The sequence below is a fragment of the Dasypus novemcinctus genome, chromosome 4, assembly GCF_030445035.2.
Source record: "Dasypus novemcinctus isolate mDasNov1 chromosome 4, mDasNov1.1.hap2, whole genome shotgun sequence".
In the NCBI taxonomy this organism is placed as follows: domain Eukaryota; kingdom Metazoa; phylum Chordata; class Mammalia; order Cingulata; family Dasypodidae; genus Dasypus; species Dasypus novemcinctus.
The window spans coordinates 56003556-56012458 of NC_080676.1; the positions used below are offsets into that span (position 1 = coordinate 56003556).

An 8903-nucleotide genomic window follows, 5' to 3' on the forward strand; every position below is an offset into this window, starting at 1 on the left:
CTCCCCTACGCAGGGGATGCCCCTGCGTGGCAGGGCACTCCTTGCGCGCATCAGCACTGCACATGGGCCAGCTCCACACAGGTCTAGGAGGCCTGGGGTTTGAACCTCGGACCTCCCATGTGGTAGACGGACACCTTAACCACTGGGCCAAGTCTGCCGCCCCCTACTTGGGGCAAGTTTTAAAAATCTTTGAACAATTCCTGGATGAAAAAAATAACAAAATACTTATAAGTGAATGATAATAAAGGCACAACATATTAAAATTTGTGTTATACTTAAAGGTAAATGTATATGCATAATTTAATGTATTAAAAAACTAAAAAGAATGAAGATAGATTACTAAGTAGTCAACTCTAGAAGTTGGAGAAGGGAGAAAAGCAGCAAAATTAACTGAAATAAAGTAAAAGAGAGGAATTAATAAGGATAAAAAATAATTTAATAAAATTAATGAAAAGGTTTTTAATAGAGGTCTAAGTGTAGCTCAGTGGTTGAGCACCTGCTTCATATGCATGAGGTCCTGGGTTCAATCCTGGTTCCTCTTAAAAAAAAAATAAGAACTAGTTTTTTAAAAAGGTTATCAATAAAGTATCTAATGCTATTTGTAAAGATTGAGAAAATATTAAAGCATTGATAGATTTGAGAAAAAAAGAGGAAGATGAAAATAAATATTAATAAACAATAAAAGGGAAATTACAGATTTAAAAGAGATTTTTAAGTTATAAATACAACTCTACACAATTTTGTAACAGGAAATTTGCAAATCTAAATGAATTGGATTATTTGCCAATAAAATATATGTTATTGACATTCGTGCAAGCAGAGGTCCTAAACAACAAATAATATTTTTCAAAAAGTCTCCAGATCCAGGTAGTTTATAAAACAGTTCTAGTAAACTTTCAAATAATAAGCCACAGATCATTCCTATGCTATTTAGCCTCTTCCATGGCATGGAAAAATAGGCAAACTTTCCAAGTCATTCTATGATTCTAGCAAATCCTGACACCAAAACCTGAGAAAGGCAATAACCAAAAAGAGAAAGATGTTGGTCAAACTCATGTTAAGAACTAGATTCAAAAATACTAATTAAATATTATCAAATTGAATCCAGCAAAATATTAAATGAATAGTGCTCCAAGAAAAGGTAGTTTCATATTTATAATTCTATTTATGTAATTTATTATAGTAACACAATCAGGAGAATAATTATTAGGTCACTTCTACACTTAAAAATTTTTAACAAAATTAGATAACACATGCTTCCTGTTAAAATTCTTAGCAGATGAGGAAGAGTTAAACTTCCACACTTTAATAAAGAATATTTATATCTGCATCTCACAGTATACAAAAAAAAAAGTGAAATATTAGAAGTTTTCCCATTAAAGTCAGGAACAAGATGGGACCATATTCAACATTGTATTGGCTGTCCTAGGCAATGCCATTCATGTAATAATAAAAAGTTATAAATTTGGAAAGGAAGAGAAAAAACAATGATAATTTATAAATGATATCATCTTTTACTTTGAAAATCCAAAAGAAATAACTGAAATAAAAATTATTAGAACTGGAAAAAGAGTTCACTGCAGTAGCCAGATTAACAAACTAGCAGTTTTTTAATACACCAACAGTAATCAATTAGAAAATATCCTGAATATTGTCAGTGATGGCAAAAAGAAGAAAATTCCACAAAATATGTAAGATATTAACTTAATAAGAAATACATAAGATCATCATATAAATAAGCAGGAAAACATTGCCTCAGTCTTGGATGAAATGACAATAGAGTAAAGCTGGCAATTCTCCTCAAATGAACCCATAATTCAATGCAATTGCAAGATAAATGAATTCTAAAAAATGTCTGAACAAGGGCATAGTCAATAAAATAAATTAAGGCAAAGGTGTCTTCTAAAACTTTTAAAATATTGGAACATTTTATGAAATTAAAAGGACTTAATATTGGGTACAAACAAATAAATAGATAAGTGGAAGAGAATAGAAAGTCTAGAAAAGTGAATTTAAGGTACTCTAAAGATTGTATTTTCAACCAGTAATATGTGTTAAGACAATTTATTATATAGTCAGAAAATAAAGTTAAACCCCTCTTTCTACCATAAGCAAAAAAGTACATAAATTATTATTGAGCAAAATAAACTATATAATAATTAAAGAAAATAAGGAATTCTATTTTTATAATATTGGGGAAAGATATATCTTGTTAATCAAGACAAAACTCAGAAGCTAAAGATCAAATGATTGGTAGATTTGAGCACATAAATTTTAAAACTTATGTATGACCAAAAATATAAACATAGTTGTGATAAACAAGAGATTGGGAAAAATATTATATTTATCTATTACGTATGTAGGTGTGTGCATGCATACATACAGGATTACACATACAGAATATATTAAGAACTCCTAATAAATAACAAGAAAAAGATAAACAACCCAATAAAGAAAATGGACAAAGAATATGACCACGCAGTTTGTTTTTAAGTACCGGGGCTGGGATTTGAACCCAGGACCTCATATGTGGGAAGCCAGCACTCAACCACTGAGCCACATTGGCTCCCTTAAGTTGTTTTTCTCATTTGTTTCCTTTTTGTTGTTGTTAATGTGTTTATTTTTAGGAAGTACCAGGAACCCAACCCAGGGCCTCCCGCGTGGAAAGTGGCATTCAACTGCTTGAGCCACAGATCTCCCCTGACCCAGCAATTTTTTAAAAAAGGAATTAAAAATGGTTAATTAACAAATAAAAATGTGTTTCACCTCATTAGTAATCAAAGAAATGCAAAATAAAACAAAAATGAGATAAAATTTTTTAGTGATCAAATTGGTAGGTTTGTTTTTCAGTTGCCAGGACCTGGTACAGATGAGGATGTGAGGACATGAGCACTCTCACAGTCTTACAGCCAGCACTTCCCCTGGGATGTGTCTCCCCAGCATTTCCTCCTCTCAAACCCATTCTTCAGTAAAGCCCCTCCTCTGCACTATCCCTATGCCTCAGGGGAAGCTGACTCCATTCACAGCTCTAGGGGTGTGTTTAATTGATCTAAAGATAATCTCTACCACACTCCCCCCCACTCAGTGATCAGTCAAACTTCTGGACAATAAGAAATCAGGAGAATTTTGCTGGAAGTTTTTAGAAAAGTTCCTTCTCACTCTTAAGGAAAACATCAGAAAAGCCAAACTTACTTTCTTCCACATGAGTTAGGAAGAATATAGCTCTGAAGATTCTCTGAGATGGATAAAAGACAAAACCCACACCTATGGGCCTTCTGCTAGAAGAGATGGACATAAACAAAATAAGTAAAAAATATGTATAGTATGCCAAGCGATAAAGCAGGGAAAGAGTATCAGAAATGTTGGGATGCGATTTAAATAGGGTAGGCCACCCTGAAGAAGGGACATTTGAGCAAATCCTTGGAGGGAGGAAGTAAGCCATGTTGTTACTTGAAAGGAACACATTCCAGGCAGGGAAAGCAGTCAGTGCTAAGCCACAGAGGCAAACTTAAGAAAGAGCAAGAAGGTGTTGAGGGGCTGCGTCAGAGTGAGCAAAGAATAGAACAGAAAATCTGGTTAGAGAAGTAATAGGGGACCCATAGTTTTGGGCCTTGTAGAGCATTTTAGTGGCCTTGGGTTTTTAATCTCAGTGAAATGAGAAGCCGGTGGAGGGTTTAGAGGGGGTTACATAGTCTTAATTCTTAAGTCTGATTCCTTTGTTAGCTGGGCTGTACAGGGGCAAGTAAGGAGAGGAGTTAGGAATGTACTGCAATAATCAAGAGACTTTCGTCAGTGACTTAGACCAGGATGCTAGAAGTGGAGATGGCAAAAAGTAGCTCGAATTCTGGATATATTTTGAAGGTGGAGCCAAGAAGATTTATGGACTAGAAACAGAGGATAAGAAAAAGAATGATAAGAGAGGCTCCTACGTTTTGAGCCTAAGTGTTATTGACCCCTTTCTGGGTCGGACCCTTGAAATGGGTCTCCTTTCTGATGTTGTGCTCTCTGATTGAATGAAACCAGATTTGGTAAAGCAGAGCAGCAACTTTATTCTTTGATCAAAGGGTAGAGAAGGGTGGGCTCATTTTCCAAAGCACCTGCTCCTTGAAAGGAAGGAAGCGGGGTCCATTTATTGAAGAGTCAAGTTTGGTAGGGTTGTCTGGGCATGTGCACCGGTCTCTTCTTTGTGTTCAGACCTCTGAGTTCAGGTTATCTGGACATGCACCATGGTTACTTCTTTGTTTTCAGTACTTCTGCACGGAGGTTGCTTGGACATGTGTAGAAGTCTCTTTTTGTTCTCAGCACTTCTGCACCTGGGTAATCTAAACATGTGCCAGATCTTTTCTTTGTATCTAGTACTTCCTCACTCAATTCCTGAAAGCAGCATAGTGTAAACAAAAGGTTAGATGGAAATATTTATAAGTAATTATTTGGGTGACACTTCCTTCCAGTAACATAAGCAATTCCTGAGAATGAGGTTCCCATTAACTGATAAGGAATTTGGGGTAGAATTGAGGAGAGCTCAGGAGTTCAGTTCAATTGATTAAATTTGAGATACCCATGTTTCAAAGTGGAGGTGTCAGAAATTTTTTTTTAATTTAAAAAAAGAAAATAAAAAATAAAAAATTCAAAGTGGAGATGTCAAGTAGGCTTTTGGATGTTCAAGTCTGGATTTTAGTGGAAAGTTTCATTTAAAGGTAAAAATTTGGGACTTAGAAAACAAATGTTATTTCAAGCCATGAGATCCAAGATGATAGCACCAAGGAAGTAAATAGAGAAAGAGAAGAAAAGAAGTTAAAGGATTAGGCTCTAGGTCACTCTAGTGTTAAGATTCAGGATGTCAAACGGGGAGGGACAGGCAAGGAAATAGAAGGAGCAACAGAAAGTTAGGAGGAAATCCAAGCGAGCATGGTATCCTGAAAGTCAAGTAAATAAAGTGTTTTAAGGAGGAGAGAACAATCAACTGAGTCAAATGCTGCTGCTAGGTCCACATAACAAAATGGCTAAGGGGAGAGGATTTGGCTCAAGCAGACGAACTCTCATCTCCCATATGGGAGGTCCCAGGTTCAGGTCCTGATGCCTCCTGAAAAAAACAAAAATGAGCAAAACAAATGTGAAAATAAACCCAAGGAATCCGACGTTGTTCAGCAGTTGAGCAACGGTTTTCCACATATGAGGTCCCAGTTGCATTTCCCAGCCCTGGGTACCTCAAAAGAAAAAAAAAAAAAAGAGACTAAGAAAAATCTCTGAAGCCACTCTGCTGGGCGTGAGTCCACCTCGGCCATTTACTCACTGTGTGGCCTTGAAGAAGTCACATACCAGTCTGTGTCTCTTTTTTTCCATCTAGGAAATGGAAATTATAATGACTGCTGTTTTATATGGTTGTTGTGAGGCTTAAACGTCTAAATTTGTTGAATGTGCTTAGAACAATGTCTGGAGTATAGTAAGTCCTCAATAAATAGCGGCTATTTTGTTATCACTAATAATAGTAAGAAGTAGCTTTATTAGAAGGAATAAAAAAGGAGTGAGGTCATTTGTGCCATTGACAAAGAAAAATTTGGATAGAATGGTGGGTGCCAAAAGTCTGTTTACAGTAATTTCATGTCCATGAAGAATGAGAGAAGAAGAATTGGAGACAATGTATATAGGAACTCCTTCAAGATTTTTTTTTTTTTTTTTGGTAAAGCAGAGCAGAGAAATAAGTTGTTAGCTATAGGCAGAAGTTTGGTAAGAGAGGGTTTTTTATTATAGGAGAAATAATAGCTTTCAAATAGGGAATATGTTTAAATATACCTTTAATTAGAGCTTGGCCTTAAAGGAGTCAGTCAGAAGATTTGCTGATGATTGACAGAGAAGATGGAGGTTTGGGGAGCATTTTAAAGGGACTGAGCTGCAATCTACTCTCATTAAATTCATTTCTTATTATTTTGATCACACGTATTAAAATGTAAGATCCATAAGAGAGGGCCCTTGTTTTATTCCCTTCTTTTTTAAATTAATTTATTTCTTATAATCATTTTTAAAGAAGCTTTAGATTACATAAACATTACATTAAAAATATATGAGATTCCCATATATCTCACCCCATCCCCCTCCCACACTTTTCCCCATTAATAACATCTTTCATTAGTGTGGTACATGTTAGAATTGATGAACACATATTGAAGTATTGCTACTAACCATGGTCTATAGTTTACATTATGGTTTATACTTTGCATCACACAATTTTAAAGATTTTGACAAAATGTTTAATGCCCTGAATCCATCAATGCAATGTTATGCAGGACAATTCCAATGTCCCAAATTGCCCCATGTTACACCTATTCTTCCCTCTCCCTCCCCTCAGAATCTCTGTGGCCACTGCCTTTATATCAATGTTACAAGTTCTTCCATTAGTTGAATAATAATAACTCTACTTTAGCCCTTAGTTGCATTCCCCTTTTATGTCTGATCATTCCTCAATGACCCACTATGCTTCCAGTTGAGAGAAGGCTTAAATCCCATGGGGCACATGGGTGGAACTATCTTGCTTGCAGTCATAGATGCTCTCTTGTTTGGGGGATGGGCATTGTTCATCATCATCCTTTTGTTAGTTTTCCTAGGTGAGTCTGATGAATTGGAGGGTAGTTGTTGGCTGCAATTTTGCTGGTATTCAGGGCTCAACCAGCAAACTAACAGCCAGAAGATTTAAGTCTCTGGGACACATGTTTAATGGATATAGTGATTAATGATAGGTTCAAATAAAAGGGGCACAAGAACAATTTGTAGGAAAATTATAAATGAATCCAACTCCAATACATTAAGCAGATAGGTTATCCTTTATTCCAAGGTAAGGCCCACTGATAGGGCTCCAAGTTCCTGGGGTAGTCCTCCCTGCTGATAGTGTCTAGATGTCTCTAGAGCTTGCAGGAGCATCCCCTGCTTGAGGCACTGTTTACTGTAGCAGTCAGTGAGATCCTAAGATGTACATAAGCGTAACCTCTGGTATGACCTCCCAACTCACTTTGAAATCTCTTGTTGATAAAAACTCATTTGTTTTTAATATTTCCCTCTTTAGTCAAGGCCTTTTTCCAAATGAATTGCTAGTTGGCACCTGGTAATAATCGCTTGGTGCCAGGGAGGCTCATCCCTGGGAGTCATATCCCATGCTGGGGGAAAGATAGTGAGTTTATTTGCTGAGCTTGGTTTAGAGAAAGGCCACATAAGAGCAATAAGGAGGCTTTCAGGAGGTAACCTTTAGGCAATATATAACACTAGGCTAAGTTTCAATTTCACAAGACCAAGGTTAAAAAGTACAAACATCATTATCAAGGGCCTGGCACATTTGTCTGTCCTCCTTCCCTATTTACTCTAGGGATTCTTGCCATTCTATTAGAGAATGTAGCAGGACTCCCCAGGAGGAATTCAATATTCTTTTGGTTACTGTGTGGGTCTCCACCCACTGAGATGACATCCCATGATGACTTAAACACATTTATATTCCATAGAGGCATGCCCCAGTGCACCCCTCCCCACACATCCTCCCACCACTGACACCCCACACCAGTGATCCTCCCCTACCACAGTTGCAACTCTACTGCAACCCAAAACCTCCCCCAAACAAAGCCAAATAAATAAATAAAATAATGAAAACTACACAATACAAAATAGATATATTTAATTTTTTTAACGTTTTGCATTGTGTCTCTCATTCCCATAAGATTGGTTATTTTTTATGTACAGTGACAATTTCATGTGTATGTTCCCCTAGTGTCTTATTTTTTTCACTTTATTTTCTAAGATGCTTTAGGTAACAGAAAAGTCACATCAAAAATATAGGGGGTTCCCATATGCCCCATCCCCTCCCCCTCTCACATTTTTCCCTATTAATAACATTTTACATGGTATGGCACATTTGTTCAAGTGATGAACAAATATTGAAGCTTTGCCGTTAACCATGGTCAATGGTTTACATTGTGGTTCACATTCTGTACTATACACTTTTATACCAAAATGCATAATGGCCTGTATCCATCATTGCAAAATCATGAAGAACAATTTCAATACCCTAAAAATGCCCCATGCTCCATCCATTCTTCCTCCCCCTCCCCTTGAAACCCATGGTAAATACTAGGTTACAATTTTTTAAGAATAAAGTTCATAGTTACATGCATTAATATTGAGGGCTTGACATATTAGTCCATCTTCTTTTATTATTCAGTTCTTGAGAACCACCTATGTTCTCAAGACACTTTTGCCCCTCTATTTAAGAACCTAGCAGAACTCCCCAGGTTTGGAGTTTATTATTTTCTTGTTTATTGTGTGGGTCTCCAATCACTGAGATTACACTCTATGACAAGATGAACACTTCCATATTCCACAGAAGCATGACCAAGGTACTCTCTGTCTAACATATTCCCCCACCCCTAATGCTAAAAGAACATTCCTACCACTGTAGTTTTAACCACAGACATACAAGTCCCCAGAGTTCACCTGTTCCTTCCTCCAACCCTCTCCCTAGTTGCATGGATAGTCCAACCCAACCCAACCCTCCCATGCTACTCACCCTCACAGAGCAACACAGCTATCACCCTCATCAACTACCAAACCACCCCCTTCCACCTTATAGGTTTTCCCATATTGAGCATTGGCTCACCACACTCTATTCCCTGTCTCCAGTCTTCCAGACTCTAGCTCTGTGAGTGTGCTCAATTTGCTTAGGTCTTTTTAGTGAGGTCATAATATTTGTCCTTTAGTGAATGGCTTACATAAGGTCTTCAATCTAAATCTATGTTGTCCTGTGTGTCAATATTTCATTCCTTCCTATAGCTGGGTAATATTCCATCGTGTGTATATACCACAATTTACTTATCCATTCATCTGTTGATGGACGCTTGGATTGCTTCCAAGTTTTATCAATAGTG

The 8903-nt window shown here is 36.9% G+C and overlaps 1 long non-coding RNA gene across 1 annotated transcript; it reads right to left on the reverse strand.

Moving 5' to 3' along the window:
- Window positions 1-4044: 4044 nt before the first annotated feature.
- On the reverse strand, window positions 4045-8617 carry LOC131278216 (uncharacterized). Its single transcript, XR_009185489.1, has 3 exons — window positions 8546-8617; window positions 6471-6608; window positions 4045-4374 (listed from the first exon to the last, which is right to left on the reverse strand). It is a non-coding gene; the product is annotated as an uncharacterized lncRNA (long non-coding RNA).
- Between the last annotated feature and the right edge of the window lie 286 nt (window positions 8618-8903).